The sequence below is a fragment of the Aulonocara stuartgranti genome, assembly GCF_965226115.1.
Source record: "Aulonocara stuartgranti genome assembly, chromosome: 16".
Classification (NCBI taxonomy): domain Eukaryota; kingdom Metazoa; phylum Chordata; class Actinopteri; order Cichliformes; family Cichlidae; genus Aulonocara; species Aulonocara stuartgranti.
In genome coordinates, this window is record NC_138952.1 from 26,724,246 (window position 1) to 26,741,987 (window position 17,742).

The 17,742-nt window shown below is 40.2% G+C and overlaps 2 long non-coding RNA genes across 2 annotated transcripts in view; one reads left to right on the top strand and one right to left on the bottom strand.

Moving 5' to 3' along the window:
* LOC309691595 overlaps window positions 1–11,300 on the top strand; it is a 72,562-nt gene extending 61,262 nt beyond the window's left edge. Inside the window, exon 4 of the long non-coding RNA XR_014272060.1 lies at window positions 11,015–11,300. This is a non-coding gene — a long non-coding RNA (uncharacterized lncRNA). The remainder of the gene's footprint in view (window positions 1–11,014) is intronic.
* LOC309691381 lies at window positions 6,575–9,436 on the bottom strand. The gene is made up of 3 exons (XR_014271984.1): window positions 8,818–9,436; window positions 8,516–8,604; window positions 6,575–8,381 (listed from the first exon to the last, which is right to left on the bottom strand). It is a non-coding gene; the product is annotated as an uncharacterized lncRNA (long non-coding RNA).
* Window positions 11,301–17,742: the final 6,442 nt, after the last annotated feature.

The window sequence follows — 17,742 nt, forward strand, 5'->3', positions numbered from 1 at the left end:
CACTTATGGAAGTTGCATAATGGGTCCGGACTGAGGGGCAAAAAGTTCTTGAACTTAAACAGTTAACTAAGCTCCAGCACCTCAGTGAAGTCAAACATATACAAGACACATTCTGCTTTAAGATAGTGAGTCTTTGTGTGTCAGATCTCATTAGCTCAACAGATTCAGTGGTGCTTTTTGGTCCTGTTCAGCCATCGTCATGTCTTTCAGAGAGGGAGTTCTGATGAACAGTGGTGCAGATTACTGGCTGAATGAAGTATAACATTCTGTGAATCCTGTGCTTCATTGCTGCCGCCACATTACTATTGGGCAACCATGTCCCGGACGCATGTATATGGAGGCTGGGGGTCTGACCACTGCTAAAACAATTAGAACTTTCTAAATTATCAGCATATTTTTAAAGAGATTCAGTTTGGTGTTTTATTTCTATTAGCAGTTTCTGATTTCCCATGGTTACCTAACTGATTTTTTCTTGGTCCCTCACTTGTTGGTGGTGTTTAACCATATGCTTTAGTCCTGCTTTAGTCTAATGTAATAACCTAGGGTCTGTGTGCACAGAGGTCTCTGGCTGGGCCAGCATAACTGATAAAGTGATGTGGTTTTGTTTCTTGTAACACAGGAAAGAGGTCACATTTGAAGACATTCCTTTGTGTAAAATGCACGGAAACTCTTAATCATGCATTTATCACATCTCTGCATTGGAAATTTGTTGTTTTTTTGTAAGTTCCTGGTTGGCACCACAGAAATGCACCACGACAGTAAACTTGTGAAATCAGCCCACTAAACGCAACCCTTCACTTCTTGTGAATTGTGAATCAGATGTGTTTTTTCAGTATATTTGTTATGGTAAAGAGCAGCTTGTAAGTCTTTTTTTTTTCTTTTGAGTCATGCATAATATTTCTTGGAAATGTACTTTTGATTTGACATGTTTTGCGAAACATAAAGGCTAAAATTTAGATGAAAAAGTGAATTTGAAGCAGAGCTCTTACGCTTTTTTTTGTGAACATGCATCATATTACATCACACTAGGAAGTTGTCTCTGTCCCTGTAGTAATTTGATGAGTTGGCGGGGCAGTGAGTTGGTGTTTTTTAATGGGAGTTTCATCATGGTGAATTATGTGTATGTGCAGATTGGACAAACCCGGGCCTTACAGGACTTTGATTCCACAGTTTTCCTGATAGGAAAAGGAAAAGAGCTTTTTTTCCTGCCCGGGTGTTCTGTGCAGCTGAAGCAAGGGGTGATATTGATTCATTGTCTTAAAAAAATATTGGAAATTAGCTGTTATTCTGCTGTTTTCTCTTCCATAAAGACATGTCACTTTGTATTGTTGATCGACAACAGTTGATCCTCTCATTAATTTTGTTTAGAGATGCCTTAATACGCTATTAAATTGTCAGTTTTGTTAAACTGAAACACGTTAGAGGCAAATTCACATTATTGTTTAGCAAAACAACATTAGACAACATTAGCTAGGGTTGGTAATTTTCCAGTGTGCACTGATTTAAACTATTAACGTCTTTAGAGACTTCATACTTCCTGTAGCTTCATCTTCCCCAGCCTCATTCCCACGTGTTACATTATGGTCAAGCCCTGTGTTTCTTACTCTGTAATAAATATTGTTTGAAGTGTTATTTTAGTGCATATGTAAGCATTTTTTCTGCATAATCTAGTTATTTCAAGCTGCTGTTTAAGGTATAGTTGGGTCTGTTCTTCCAAAAAAATTTCGCAAGACAGTGCTGATATGTCAACACAGGCAAGCAGGGCATCCCATGGTGTCTGGAATCAAGCTTTAGCATCCTCCTGATGCTCTGTCAGTTTCAGTATTGGTTTAACATGAAGAACTTCAAAGACTTCATTAATCTGATTGCAAAACAATCCCATGTCATGCCAAAAAGATGCCACTTAGATGGATGGGGGCATCAATGCAAGAGTGATATCAGATAAGTTTATCAGCTTGATGCCAGATCGACCGAAACATAATGGAGCAAGAATTTGAGTATGTGTATTCGCGGGTTTCAATGCCATTTGGGCTTGTGTGTAAAAACTGCAATGGAGGAGACATGAAACAACATGTAAGAAAACATTTTCACATTTTTTTCCAGTTCATCTGGAACTGCAGATCAACTATTTCTCTTTTAACCCTCTGTGGTCTAACTCTTAATCAGTGACTGTCCAAGCCTTAGTCCCAAACTAACCCTATATTTTGGAGACATGCAGAAAGTACTTTTGATACTATAGTTTGGGCAATGTAAATAGTTGTGAATTCTTGTCAGTGATTCCACTCTAGTCCTAGACTTGGGAGAACACAAGTCATGAGTGGGTGGCTGAAGTTCAGGGGGTAGAGCGAGCAGGTCATCTACTGATCAGAAGGTTGGTGGACTGGCTGTTCCAGTCTGCATGCCAAATATCCTTGGACAAGATACGACAACTTGCTCTCCAACGCCTCCATCAGAGTATGAATGTATCTGAATGTTAGAAATATAACAAAAAAATGATAGATAGCACTTAAGTGAAAAAAGTGCTTGTGAGTATCATTGTGAATGAGTCATGTTATATAAAGCACTTTGATTGCTCCTGGTATAAAAGCATTACATAGGAATCAGCCCTTTTACCATATGAAGTTACAGTGTGTAAAATCCCACCAGTAGATGTCAGTAGCTGTGTCAATAGGAGTGGTGGTTTCTTGAAGCTACTGTGAGTAGAACTGGTTGTAGTACAGATGAATGTGGCTTCTCCTTCTTCTGCTGAAAGGGATCCAGGCAAATCCATATGAATGTGGCGCCATGTAGGATGTCACCACTGGAATCACAATCAGAATCACGTTTATTGGCCATGTATGTGCGCAAACTCATACAAGGAATTTGGTTCCGATAGATGGTGACTCTCAAGCACAGCAATGTCAATTACAACAATATGTAACTATATGTAAATGGCACAATACACACACATATTCACATATATATAGATAGATGTATAAGTATGCACATATGCACACATACATACACAAAGGCGTGTAAACCAACCCTAAATAACCAGTCTAAATCTTATATACATAAAATACAGGATGGCAGAAGTGAATAAATACCACAGAATGTACATAAAGTGCAGTTGCAGTCTAGCAACTGTTTAGGAGGGAGATGGCGAGGGGAAAGAAACTGTTCCTATGACGGGTGGTCCTGGTCTTCTATACCGTCTGCCAGAGGCAGCAGGTCAAAAAGTCTGTATCCAGGGTGTGAGGGGTCTGTGATGATTTTCCCTGCCCATTTCCTGGTTCTTGAGAGGTACAGGTCCTGGATGGAGGGCAGGGGGGCGCCAATGATCCTTTCTGCTGCCCGTACAGTCCGCTGCAGTCTGCGCCTGTCCTGTTTAGTGGCTGCTCCATACCAGACTGTGATGGAGGAGCACAGGACAGACTCAATGACTGCAGTGTAGAACTGGATCAGCAGCTCCTGTGGAAGACTGTACTTCAAAGTTGTCTCAGGAAGTACATCCTCTGCTGGGTCTTTTTGAGGATGGAGGAGATGTTGGTTTCCCACTTCAGGTCCTGGGAGATGGTGGTACCCAGGAACTTGAAGATCTCCACAGTCAACACCAGACTGTCTGATATAGTGAAGGGGAGGGGTGTTGAGGGATGTCTCCTGAAGTCCACTGTCATCTCTACAGTCTTAAGCGTGTTCAGCTCCAGATTGTGCTGACTGCACCAGAGTACCAGCCGCTCAACTTCCTGCCGATATGCAGACTCATCACCATCCTGAATGAGGCCAATGACGGTTATGTCATCTGCAGACTTTAGGAGTTTAACAGCCGAGTTCTTGGAGGTGCAGTCATTGGTGTAGAGAGAGAACAATAGTGGTGAGAGGACACATCCTTGAGGGGCACCAATACTGAGGGACCGAGTGTCAGAGGTGATCCACTGACAGATAGCTGGTGACACGCTGATCTGGGAGAGTTTCAGCATAATTGAAAAGCCAAACAGTCTAATAGGCAGAATGACAGAATGATGTATAAAGTAGGGCTGCTCAATTAATCGAATTTTAATCACGATTACGATCTGGGCTTTCAACGATCATTAAAAATGACTGAGCCGATTATTAGCCCCTCCCTCATTTATCCGCGACACCTTAAAGGCCGGTCCGTGAAAATATTGTCGGGCATAAACCGGTCCGTGGCGCAAAAAAGGTTGGAGACCGCTGATTAAGAGGACCCGAGGGAAGCTCGGAAAGCTAAGCAGAAGTTATTTGGAGAGTGACTGCCGTTGGTTGAAAAGAGTTAAAAAAAAAAAAAAAACTTCAGTGGTGTTGCACACTATTTTATATTATTTTTTAAAGTCATTGTTAACCCTTTAAAGCCGGTCAGAGCAGCACGCTCCGTTTTGCGTAACTATTTTTAAATCCCTGTAGAATCTGAACCGTGTAAGCTAGCGCAATAATTTGTTTTGCATATGAAACCGGAGGAGTTGTACTTACATCTTATGCCATCAGCTTGTCCTCGGTCATGGTTTCGTTCCACATATAGCTTTGCAAAAATTGCATAAAAAGCGCTTGCAGGAACAAAAACATAATATTCCAGAAACACGCTTTGCCGTTCCTATCAGCTGTTCGTAACACTTCCCACAGTGAAATGATGCACATGCTGTTTTCTTTGCAAATTTGCATCATAGGATTGTTTTTTGTTTTTCCTGCAGTATATAAAAATTGCTGTATCTCCAAAATAAAACTATGAAGACACTCAAAATAAATTTCCTGTGGTGGGAAACTATTTTTTGCAACTTTATTGTATTTAAAGTTTTGAGGGATAAACCTCTTAAATTTCTCCAAGTAGAAATATATGTAAACAAAACAAAAGCGATTTTCAATTTTTTTTGTAGTTTATTGCACTTTTTTGCAATTTATGTAATTACTATGCACTTAATGCATACATATTATTAAAATATGGGCTATAACAGTTGTATTGATGTATAGCAACTTGAAATGCTCCCACAAATGGCACTACAGCATGTAAAAAAAATAATATAAGCTCTGGTGGACTTGGTTCTATAGTAGGTCTTAAAGGGTTAAATAAATATCGTCAAATAATCGTGATCTCAATTTCAGTGAAAATAATCGTGATTATCATTTTTGCCATAATCGAGCAGCCCTAGTATAAAGCACTGAGAGCAGAGTTTGAATGGCTCGAAGAAGATGGGTAAGGAAATTATTGGACCAGAGTGAAAATGACAGAATTGAGTTTACGAGCAATGGAACGAGCAAACATTTCGACTGAACAACCACTGGCTGGTGGTGTTTTAATGAAGTCTAGTCATGGTTGAAAAGTAGTTCCAAAAAGAAAATTGAACCACATCATCACTTTAAATCTTCAATGTTGCCTAGACGTCATTGTTGTCCTTCTAAAAGAATTACATTCAAGAAATGGATTACACTTTCCAATGATTTGTAATTCCCAGCAGTGACAACAGCAGTGTTTTTAGATCTGGAGTTCTTTAATAGCTTAAACATCTTTTAAATTCATGCATATGTTTGTGAACAAGAAACCATTAAGTGTTTATTCTCTATTTTTAATACTTACATTGAACACATTTTTGTCTCATTCAAACATTCAGAACAGACATTCTTCCTGATTTGACCAAAACAGGCATTCCCCCTTCTTTTCCAAAAAGAACTTGCTTAGTAAAATGATTTGTTTTATCTAAAAAGCTTGTTTAAAAAAGATAGAATTTTTATGAAAATTAATTGGACACAGAAGACAGATGACAGCAAGTCTGGATTTCCACTATTGCAGCAGTGGAATAACTAATACAAAAACACAGTGTCATAGTGATTCATAAGTCTGACCACAAATATCCATAATAGGCCTTCCTGCATGAACAAACTTATTTCAAATTTCCTCTCACCATTCAGGTACTATGACACTTACCACAGTTGTATGAAGGGAATCAGTGTTCAGCCTTTTAATTATGTGCACCTCCTATAACAATCCAGAGTTTTGAACAGTAAACAAAAGCTTTCTACACTATCACCATTGATACAACAAAGGTCGCAATTTACAGCTGTTTGTCAAATGACATAAATGAAGCAATTCTTTTTCAGCTAGTAGTTGATACGTGTTTCTGTCATGACTTTTGAAAATATTCTCCTTCCTGATGGTGAAGTTAGATTGCTGTAATTGCTCTGAAGTTTGATGTATAATTTGTATGTGTAATTTTTCTTCTCTTTTGTACATCTAGCTCATCAAATTTGTAATGATTTTTCTTCAGGTTAGATGATTATTAGCACTCTCACATCTGCCAGAAGAGTCCAAAACACTTTATTTTTCAAGATTCATCCAAGAGGTCACAAAAGAACATCTAAAGAACTGTAGGCCTCGTGTTCATGATTCAACAGTAAGAAAGACACTGGGCAAAAATGACATCCATGGAAGAATCCTGAGGTGAAAAAACATCTTTAAGATCTGGAAGATGGACAATCAAACATGGTGGTGGTAGTGTGATGGTCTGGGGTTGTTTTGCTGCTAAATTATAACAATTTTGCAAAGAAGAATGACAAATTTACAGTTACCATAAATATTTGATTATAGTTCTTGCTGCCAAGGGTGATACAACCACTTATTAGGTTTATGGGGCAATTACTTTCTCACACAAGGCTAGGTGAGTTTAGATAGCTTCTTTCCCCTAATAAATGACATCAGCTTTTATAATCTACATTTTGTATTTACTCTGATTATTTTTTGTCTAATATTAAACTTTGTTTGATTATCTGAAACATTTGTGTGTGCCAGACAAAGAAGAAGAAGAAAACAGGAGTCGGGCAATTGCTTTTTCACAGCACTACATAGTGGTGTTGAAGAAAGAGAGTAAACACAAGTTCTAAAATGTCAAACTATTTATTTCAAGCTATATTAATCGATTTTTAGCCACACAGTGACTGTGACACTTGGTTTGCAGACCACATTTACAACATATATTCCATATCTAGCAGTGACAGATGAATGCTAACATTTACTTTGGGTCCTGTTTCTGACCACCCAATGAATGAAAGGCCAATATTAGCTCTGTTTTGGTTTCAAAAACTCAGAGGGTAATATTTGTCTACCTAGCTATTACATGTATCACTCTATTTACCCGCCTGTTACTAACTTAGCTCTGGACATGTTACTTTGTCAAAGCTTTTTTTTTTTCCTAAAAAAGCTCATTCAAGCTGGTAACTCGATAAGCATTGGAGGAATGAATCACAACACGAGCACTATGGGCCTAAAACCCAAACATTAACTGGCAAATTACTCTCCTATTTTTTCCTTTCCGAGCATCCACTTCTACCATTAAACATAGTTTATGATACACTTCTAACACTCAGTGTTGATTACTGCAGCTTTCAGTGACTGAAAAAGTGATTCTACAGTATGGGCATCGTCTAGCTGTGGAAATGCCAAGCAATGTCACTTTAGCTATGCATCTAAAAAAAAATATGAGAATGCTATTAATTCCTCTTCGTGCTCTATTATAATCCACTTGCAACAGCGTTCTCTAAAAACATGCACAATGGGATAATGGTATATGCTACGGTTGGACCACCTCATTAAGGCTGTGTGTCCACAGACGGTCCAGTGGTTATATATCGTGGTTGTTGCAGCATCTAAACACGGCAGTGGCTCCTGTTAGCCCAGAGGGTGACCTCCCTAACCTCTCCTGTTTTCCTAGTGCCAGCAGAACAACACTGTAGTATTTGAAAACCCAGCAGAAAACGAGCCTCCTTTAGGAACATGAGTTATTTTAGGCACCAGTAGTGACAATAGAAGGGAAGGGGTGGTTGTAGTAGGTTGGACGCGTTTGCGAAATCCAAGTTCTGGGTGCCAGAGGAGTTCATGGGAGAAGGCTGGCTTTTTCATATGTGCCCACACACCCCCATGTTCCCTTCACCCCCCCACGCTCAAACCATCAAACCATGGCGCTACAATCATTTAATACTCCATCATTATTGGGCTGTCTAACTTCATAAAACCACACACATGATTTTGGTTATGTTGTAGTGTAACCACATTCCCCCCTCTCTTACTATTACTCTTGTTTTTACGATGCTTGTATAGAACTGCCTCTGTTGATGTTTTGCTTCTGAAATGTAGCACAAGGACTGGAGTTTCTCCTGATGCTGCGTCAGAGCAAAACCAGCAGCGACGTAGACTTCACCTACGAGACCTTTCGAACCCCGTGTCAGGGCTCCAGCAACCTCCCACACTTGGCTGGCCGTCGACTGCTCTTGGTATCGGCTCTGTGGTAGAAAGTGCTCATCTCTCAGTCAGGGGCTCATTAATACACCGTGAGAACCTGTGTTTAGCTGTGGGTTTCCTGTGCCCTCAGCAATTTCCTCCAGGAGTCACAAGCTCGCCGCTGCAGTAGAGAAACAGCAGTGTTCAGGTTAACGTGTGTTTGTTTGGACTGTAAGCCCACACTTTTATTCATGTCGGTCTGGTTCTCAAGTGCGCGTGCACATGCATGAATGTGTGTTTGAGTGATATCCATACCCCTGTGTTTTGCTATGTAAGCCTACAGCCACAGAGTGGATTTGGATGCTCTTTCAGATGCTGAAAGACAGCCAAAAGCCCCGTAGCTGCTACAAAGAAGAAGAAAAATGAGAGGAAACATGAATGAGAGACAAAGAGAGGAAGAGAAAGAGAAACCCAAAAGTGCCAATATAACTGCATGCAAAGATAAAACTTGAGACGGGGTGTTTACCTTTGCCACCAGCCAACTCTTACATTGTTATGAGCAACTCATTATCTCTGGTTTTAAGTGCATTACTAGTAAAACGTGTCTGTATACTCACTATGATACTGAACTCTGCAACCTCACACTTTTTTGTGAAACTGTGACGTCGGCAACTTATCCCATTGGAGGGAAGGGTCATGGGTTAAAGTGCAGGGTTCAGAAACTGCAGGACTGTGGAGTCACAGTGAGCAGGGTCTGGTCAATATGGTTCTGCCCATTGCTATTTCAACTTCAAAGCAACCAGAAAGATTCCACTGGATTCAGCCTGTTTTTCAAACCAGAAGGGTAGAAATGCATAAATTAGAGAAGCCAGATATGAGGAAATGGTTGCACTGCTGCCTGGCATAAATATCTGATGGCACGCATCCTGAGCACAGCTGTTGTAGTAGGATTTGATTGACAACAACTTATCTTCTCGAGGTCATTCAGACTTTAGAGAGACCCTGAACACCAAGGATATAACAAGGCTGGATTTTTCCACTGTTTATTTTTTGGGCTCTTTTATCTGATCGAGAGACTGCTCTTTAAGACACACGAAGAGCAAAGAATTGTCTCTTTCCCCTCACTCCCACATCCTCTGTGGTAAGAAGGTCACTCCAAGTCTGCAATAAAACACACACACATGGACACAGTCAAACACACACACATTGCCTTTCTGATTGCTTTGCTCGTAGCTCAAGAACTTTTTGGGCTGCCGCCTCCATAGCAACCCCAGTGTTTACACCCCCCCCCCCCCTCCCCCGGCCCTCACATCACACCAGGCTGCGGTTTTATCAAAACTACATATTTGAAAAGAAAATTGGAGTGATGATCAGCCCAAACAGGGATATTCCAGACCATTAGGCAGATCCTGTTTCAGTTGATGTGAGTGGGCTGGGGAGTGTGGGAGAGTCGGGGTAAAGACTTAGCAGACTATAAGAGCAGGCACTTCTGCACTGTGTGGAGGGAAACACTAAAATGACAAGCGACACCAGCAGAATCTGCAGCACAGATCAATGCACAGCAAAGTGTTATTTATTTTAAAGTGTTTCATGAATGAAGCATTGCCACTTAAAGGTAGGCGTATTTATAGCTATTATAAATATGTTCCAGAGGGTACCAACAGCAGACAGTTGTGACAGTGCAATTCAGATCATGTTATGGACTAAAAAAGTAATGTATCAAGCAATGTCAAAAATTAATTTCTCCTGGAAGTAATTAAATAACATACTACATTACTTTTAGGAAAAGTGATGAGCAGAGTGTAATACGCTACTTTTTTGCCACTGCAAATGTGTAACAAGAGAAAACAAACCGGTCTGTGAAACAAACCTCCCATAGAATCAACAAAAATTCATAAGGACAGAAAAACCCAGATGGAGCCTTCATGCTTTGTCAGGAGAGGAAAGCCAATGCCAATATGATTTTCAAAGACCAGTAATTATCTATGATACAGACACTAGCACTCCTAAATGCTTTCATCCTGAGCTGCTTCCACTTTCCTGCCCTGCCTCCATCTTTCATCCCAGCTCTCAGTCTTAAATGTCAACAGTTTTCTTTTCTAAACAGAGATACCAGTGGAGTATTTTCCAGTGAAAATACGAAAAGAAATGGCACTGGTCATGATTTTTGATCGACATAAAGATTAGCCTGTATTTATCAGGTATGGTCACATTGAATTTCAATAAAAGACAGAACCACTTTCTAGTTAGCAAAATGCAACAATTGATCAGAATAATTAAATAAATATGGTAGATAAATGGGTGCAGTAGTAAGTTAAGATTAATAAAACACCTACACATCCGTGATATGTATCTCCTATTCCACCACACCCCAAAGGAGCTCTGTCGGATTGCGATTATGGTGACTGTGGAGGCCATCTGAGCATGGTGAACTCATTGCTGTGTTCAAGAAACCAGTTTGAGATGATTTGAGTGGCATTATTGATGTTATGCAGCTGGAAGCAGCCATTAGAAGGTGGGTACACTGTGGTCATAAAGAGGTGGATATGGGCAGAAACTGCTAAGGTGGTTGTGGCGTTTAAACATTACCCAACTGGTACTAAGTCTGCCAAAAAAATATTAACCACACTATTGCACCACTACTGCCAGCCTCAGACTCTGATATTTCTTTAGCTGTGGGTCAGTTTAAGCAGTACTTTTTTACTCTAACTGAGCACTTTTTACTACAAGTTTCTGAAATGCTCAGACCAGCTTGTCTTGTATGGGCACAACACCTTTCTTCCACATTCTGATGCTCGAGTTGATCTTCCACAGGCCATCTTGACCATGTCTTCATGCCTAAATGCATTGAGTTGCTGTCATGTGAACTGAGGTAGCTAACAACATAGCTGGTGAGTATAAAACTTTGAAAAAAATAAAATATGATTCCACTATTTAACATCAGGTAATGAGCTCTAAGCTCATAAGCTTAAATTTGATCTTCACAGTTAATGCAATGTAATATTCCTGTATAACATTAGCCAGTATTTTATTAATGTTAGCCTTAAGGTAAGGTGGTTTCTTTATTTAAATGTCTAGTCATGTTGGTATACTTAACGGTAATGCTAGCTAGAGAACTGTCTAACCTGCCATGATAAGCATTAACTATTATGCTTATTATTATAATGTAGTCAGGTGGTTAGTATAAGCCGATAAAGAGTGGGAGTGCGGGAACAATGGGATCTAGTGGAGCTGTGTAGCATGGAAAAATGACTCAGTTCTAAATATCTCCCAAGACTGGTTTGTTGATTTGGTAGATTTGTTTCATATTGGACAGGGACTACAAAGCTTTCTCTTTGAGTATTTGGCCAGCTTAATTCTAAAACATATTAGCTGATGTTACATGACTTACTGCCATGGCTGCTTTCCAACCAAGCCCAGTCATTTAGGAATTTGGCAAGCGATGCTAAAGAATCTAAACTGATGATCATTATCTTTGACCTAAACTGACAGTGAGCCCATCCTGTACTAAGCCAAATGAGTCCATTAATGTAAACTTTTCCATAATACTGGAAATGTTATAATTCCATAGCTAGCATATGTTTATACTGTCCAGTATTCTCACACAGCCTTTAAATCATCATCACCATTTGGTATGTGAGTATCTTATAAATTAGTAACTTCAACAAGATATCATTACAGATCTACAGTCTGATTAATGATATGACTCATTGTAAGCTTTGTCTAGATCTGTAATGATAAAAGGGAATTTGCTGCTCCGCCCTGAAATTTGAAAATTAAGAACAGGCTCTTCTTTTGCCCTATATTTCTTCCATCTTTCTCCAGATTGCCAGTAGCTGCAGCAACCACTTTTAGTTTCAGTGGGAAGGTATTAAAACAATCATGGTAGGACTCACACTGACTGCAATCACTCTCAGACAGATTGACAAGAGTTTGTGGTCTAATTTATAAACAGAGCCAGATTGCCAACATGCTGCAATCAGTCTGAGTCTCAGTGCTATATTGCTAAATAAGTGCCTGTCATTTTGCACATTTGAATAATCTTGCAGCAATTACTTCACTGTCTATGGAGGAATTTATAAATTTGTGTTTCAGATCTATGCTGTTGTGTGAATAGAAGTTGTTTAACATAAATTTCTTTGTGATTTCCACTGATTTCTCGCAGTTCATTGAATTATCATAATGAGATTTCCTGTTTTTGCAAACTTTCATGTAACTGACAATAATTTTGGCAGCTAGTAAGTGATAATAGTTGAATTGTTGCATTTGATATTTAGCATAGACCTCCCTCCATAACTAAATGCAATCACAAATTTATTGATATAAAACATTTTGAGATATTTGAATAAATTGTTGAAGACGGTAAAAAGTAATGCAAAAATGAAGCATAAACAGCAAAACTGACATTTTGGATGTTCGCTAGAACTTTCTTGATCTCCAAACCACATCTCTCTTGCAAAGCATTCAATCCAACACAATAAAAGATCAACTGCCAGTCTGGCTGCAGTCGAGTTAAGCTCAGAAGGGGTGGAGGAAGACAATGGGGGAAGAGGAAAAGCACCGATGTGCACCAGCCGTGACATCAGCATGAGACAACTTTTATTCATTTGGCCATTTTGCAAGGCTCTCCCAGACTTGACCTTCACTTCCTCTCTGTGGTCATCAGAGTGGCTCAGCTTTGCCCAAATAAGCCACAGCAAACTGTTATCTCCAGGGTAAGGTGTGTATTTGGAACTCCCCGAGGCCATCAGGAAGGAAGATATGATTTGTCAAGATGTTTCCTCATTCGTGTGTTGTCTTTCAAAGCTGAACTTGTGCTCACTACTGAGTCAATACAGCAGTGGGTGTGAACTGACAGAAAATGAGGAGAGACACAACAGCAGATGAAGCAACACCTCTTAGATTAACACTGAAAACCTGCTCCTGCTGTTTTCCTTTCCTCCAAAGTGGGAACAACGATGTGTAGTGTGCATGTGCAGTTGTGAGGTGTTTGTTGTTTTTATGAGTCAGACAGACTTACTACTCGTCTTCACAGATAATATCTAATTTTATTTACCATGTTACCAGGTCCACACAGAGCTCCAGCGGCTGTTTTCAATCTTCAACGAGTCAAAACAGAGCTATCGGTTTGGGAAACACCGGCGGCCCCTCTTGACTATGATATTTCCCCTCCACCCAAGGTCTGCTCTGTCTGCTCATTTTCAGATAAACACTCAATTCCAACATGATTCAGCTGTTCCTTCTGACATAAACTCTTATCTCTCGCTGTTCCCCCCTCTCTCTTTCATAATTGTCTTCATCCCTTTGCTCCCACGCTGATTGTTTTCATTCTGCCAGGGTCTGAGGTGCCCTGGGAGTTGATGTGCCGGAGTTATTGTCCAGCTTATGCACACACACTCATAGTTACAGCATCACTGTGTGGTCACTCCTGGAAATAAGCAGACAATAGCAGGGAAATGTCATGGGTAGTGACTCCATGGGATCTTTCATTAGTTGTGACCTTAGTCATGAAGTCAAAAGGATTAAAGAGGTCTGCCGCAATTTGTGTTACCATGACATCAGCAAAAACATCACAGCAGGATATCCAATATGTTTACAAGGCTGCCAAGTTTCATTTATCAATGGGAGTCAGACGGTGGGGGCTGGGAGTGGTGTGTGTGCATGGGGAGGTGTTGGAGCTTTGCAGTACTTTAACTGCAAAATTGTGAGCAAAATTCGACCTTAGTGTGATTTAATATAAAACTGTGACTGTGCTGAAAAGTAAAGACTGTGATACACCAGCAGGATACCATCTCTGCATAAAGTCATGAATAATTTATAGAGTAACCACTGCTGTGCCATGTTGCTTTCTTGCACAGGATCCTTTTAGGTCACCCTGTGAAGATGTAGGTATTTCATAAAATTAGAAAATGATATTACCCTCTTAAAGAGGTTTCCGAAGGGGTCACCAGAGCAGATAGATCCCTGTGGTTATTATGCTCTCTCTAACACAACTTTCCCATTATAGGAAAGTCATTATGAGACTGTAGGGTGGCTTGTTCCCCCTGAGGCAAGGTTTAGGTTGTGTCTCAGAATGACAGTTTCTGGATTTTTCATGTAAGTCTAACGTGTTATCACTACACAGTAATCAAATGCACTCAATTAGCTTATCAAAATCAGATGGTTTGCCAGTTTGCAGGTCAGAATGGAGATGTTTGGCCATAATACACATTATCATGTCTGGAGGAAACTAAATACAACATATCAGCACAAGAACTGTGAAGCACGGTGGTGGAGAGATCCAGATTTGGGCCTGTTTTTGCAGCGACTGGGCACCTAGCAGGCACTGAGTTGACCATGAACACATCTGTATAACAGAGCTGAAGCAGCTAAAGCTTCACCAATATTAGGTCATGCACCAGGACAATGATCCCAAGCACAGCAGCGAATCTACAACAGAATGTCTGAAAGAAAACAATGCAGGTGACATTATGGATCAGTCAAAATCCAGATACCTACCTTACTGAAATGCTGTGGCTGGACCTTTAGAGAGCTGCACATACACAAACCTCTATAAACTGAAGAAAGGACAAGAAAGAAAGTAGAGTGTGCCAAAAGTCCTCCACATTGATATGAGAGTCATGCAGAAAGTGATTACTTCAAGTTACTGCTGCTACGGGTGGTTCAACAAGCTACTGAATCACAGGTTGTAGATGGAAAACACTGAAATAAGTGAAGTATTTGCTATGTGAGTCAAAATAATTGTGAAAAACTAATACTTTACATCTTCTTCAAAATCAGTTCAAACAGTAACAAACAATGAGAAGAAGCTCATTGCCCACCATAAAGAAGGTGTTAAAGTATGAGAAAATATATTAATTCCAATACAGGTGGTGGCTGTATGTAGACAGGTGCAAGCAAGTTGTGTGCAATGTAAATAGTTTGAATGGGCCTCTTTCAGACATCCAGTAGAAAAGCTGCAATAAGATCCAAATGATTACATCTTCCAATCCATAAACATTTTCAGTATTACACTTGGATTCTGAGCTTTTTGGATAGCAAGACTGCAACCTCTGCCTAAAAACAATTGATCTCACGATCCAGGAGAAAATTAATTTCTGAATTATCATGTCAGAATCTGTTGAAATGCCTCATTGCTCTCCAGCGTGACCTTAGACCCACCTCAGTGATTCAGCTTCTTGGCCCATTAGGCAAGCACACCTATTAGTCCATGGTGATGAAAGAAAGAGCAGATGCATCAATAAGAAAAAAGACTGAAGTAAACAAAAGACTAGATGATGTAGCTGGTTTTCCCCTTTCCAGCACAAAGCCTAGTACAGTATATCATGGATTCCATGGGTCTGAGTCAAACGTACCCCCTCCTCTCCCCTCATCCAGTGGACTCTCCCAACAACCCAGCCGTTTGTTGCTGTTGAGAGGGAAGTGATGTCAGTGAATTACAAGTCGACACAGTGGGGGGAACCCGAGAGGATGCACCCAGCCAGAACCCTGCCTATATGATGTCAGAGACTGTGTGTGTGTCAGACATCAGCCCACACTACTGTGGAACAGACAGAGGGTATTATGGTACTGGGCTCCTGTCTGTCTCCCTACATTGCTGAGTGATTATATTCTACACAGTAACTGCTATACATATTGCTACGCTGACAACATTGTGCGTGTGTGTGTGTGTGTGTGCACTTCTCAGAACTGATTAATAAAAGCATCTGATTTTCTGCTTTTGTGTCAGAATGACATTCCTGCGGCCTCATCTCTGTTGCAATCTATGATTGAGGTTTTTGTGGTCATGTTTTAGCATGAGTCTTATCCGTAACCAAGTTTCATCCCAGCTGCATGTGGTCACCTTAAACTGACGCATTGTACGTAAGAATAATGTGTGTCACCTAACCATGGTGTTGCTTTCTCACATATCCAGTACATAAACTGATAACATTTCTATAGCTTCCACTGTCGAGAAGAGAAAGAAAGGGTTTAAAATGTTATAAGTAGGATAATATTAACAGGCATACTGTGAAATGGTGGTGTTAGTCTACATGGGTTTTTGTACTGTTAAATTAATTTTAAAAAAATCTATGGATTAATTCATCTTGACTTATTCATGAAGTAAAATCAGGCATCCCAGACACAGACTGCATTAAAAACATGCAGGCATAGATAAATGGCTGAAACTATTGCTAATGCGTAATGATTAGCAAAACAAATCATGACAAACACCTGTAAGGTAAATTTAAATGTAACGAATGAACAGATACTTAAATCGCTAAAAAGTGTTGATGAAGTATGTTGATGAAGCCGTTTATGTACAAGATGGGGGTGGGATCACATCAGGGATCGCCTCTGAGCTCCGTCTTGCTTGTGATGGTGATGGACAGGCTGGCTGATGAGTTCAGGAAGGAGTCTTCGTGGACTATGATGTTTGCAGATGGTATTGTGATCTGTAGTGAGAGTAGGGAGGAGGTGGAGGAGAGCAGAGGAATGAAAAAAAATACATGTGAAAGAATGAGAGGGAGGCAGGTAGGAAAGTGAAGTTGTAAAGAGCAGAGGGCCTTAAGGTAGATGAGTTTAAATTACAGGGAACAACGGGCAGTGCACACGAGAGGTGAAGAAGAGAACGCAGGCAGGGTGGAGTAGGTGGAGACAAGTGTTAGGGCTGATATGTGACAGAGGGATAGCAACAAGAGCGAAAGGGAAGGTTCACAAGATGGTAGTGAGACCTGCATAACAAAAACTTAAGACTTAAGTCAGATTGAGATCCTTTGAAATTTCATGTTCCAATAAGCCAAAATTCCTCCAAAAGGATATGAAAGAGTTCTTTTTCAGATTGCAGTTATTGATGCAAAGGGTGGCACAACCACCCATTAGGTTTATGGGGCAATGAGTTTTTCACCTAGGACTAGGTAGGTTTGGATTGCTTTTTTTGCCCTAATAAATACAATCATAATTTGACAGCTGCATTTTGTGTTTAATCACCTTATTTTTGTCTAATATTGAAATTTGTTTGATGATCTGAAATATTAGGAGTGATAGAAAGGCATGTCACTTCTAATATAGGAAGGATGCTGTCTTTCTCAGTATGCCATCTCTCTCTCTTTTTTTTTTTTACCCCCATACAGTTATTCCCTAATTTCAAGAAACCTCCTGGAAATGACATCACTCAGTCAGGTCACCCACAAGCTGAGCAGCCCATATGTTTCTATGGTTGGTCTAAGAGCCTCTTGTTGTCTGTCAGTAGGCTTGCCAACACTCAAGAGATCAAAGATGTGCTTGTCAGACGCATTCCTCTCCCTATCTATCACGATAAAGCCTGCAATTAGGTATTCCCACCTTCCCTCCTCCCTCTCTCTTTCGTCTTTTTTCTTCCTCTGTGTCAGACAGACATCTCCATTCATCTGCTGCTAAGAGAGCTGTATCCTGACAGGCTCTGGCCATTGTACCAAACATTACCCAATTATCCATGTGTGTGTGGTACGATCTAATCGCACAGCAACAATGGTTGTTTTGTGCTGCCGTATCCAGGCATAACCATGAACTGTTATTGAAGC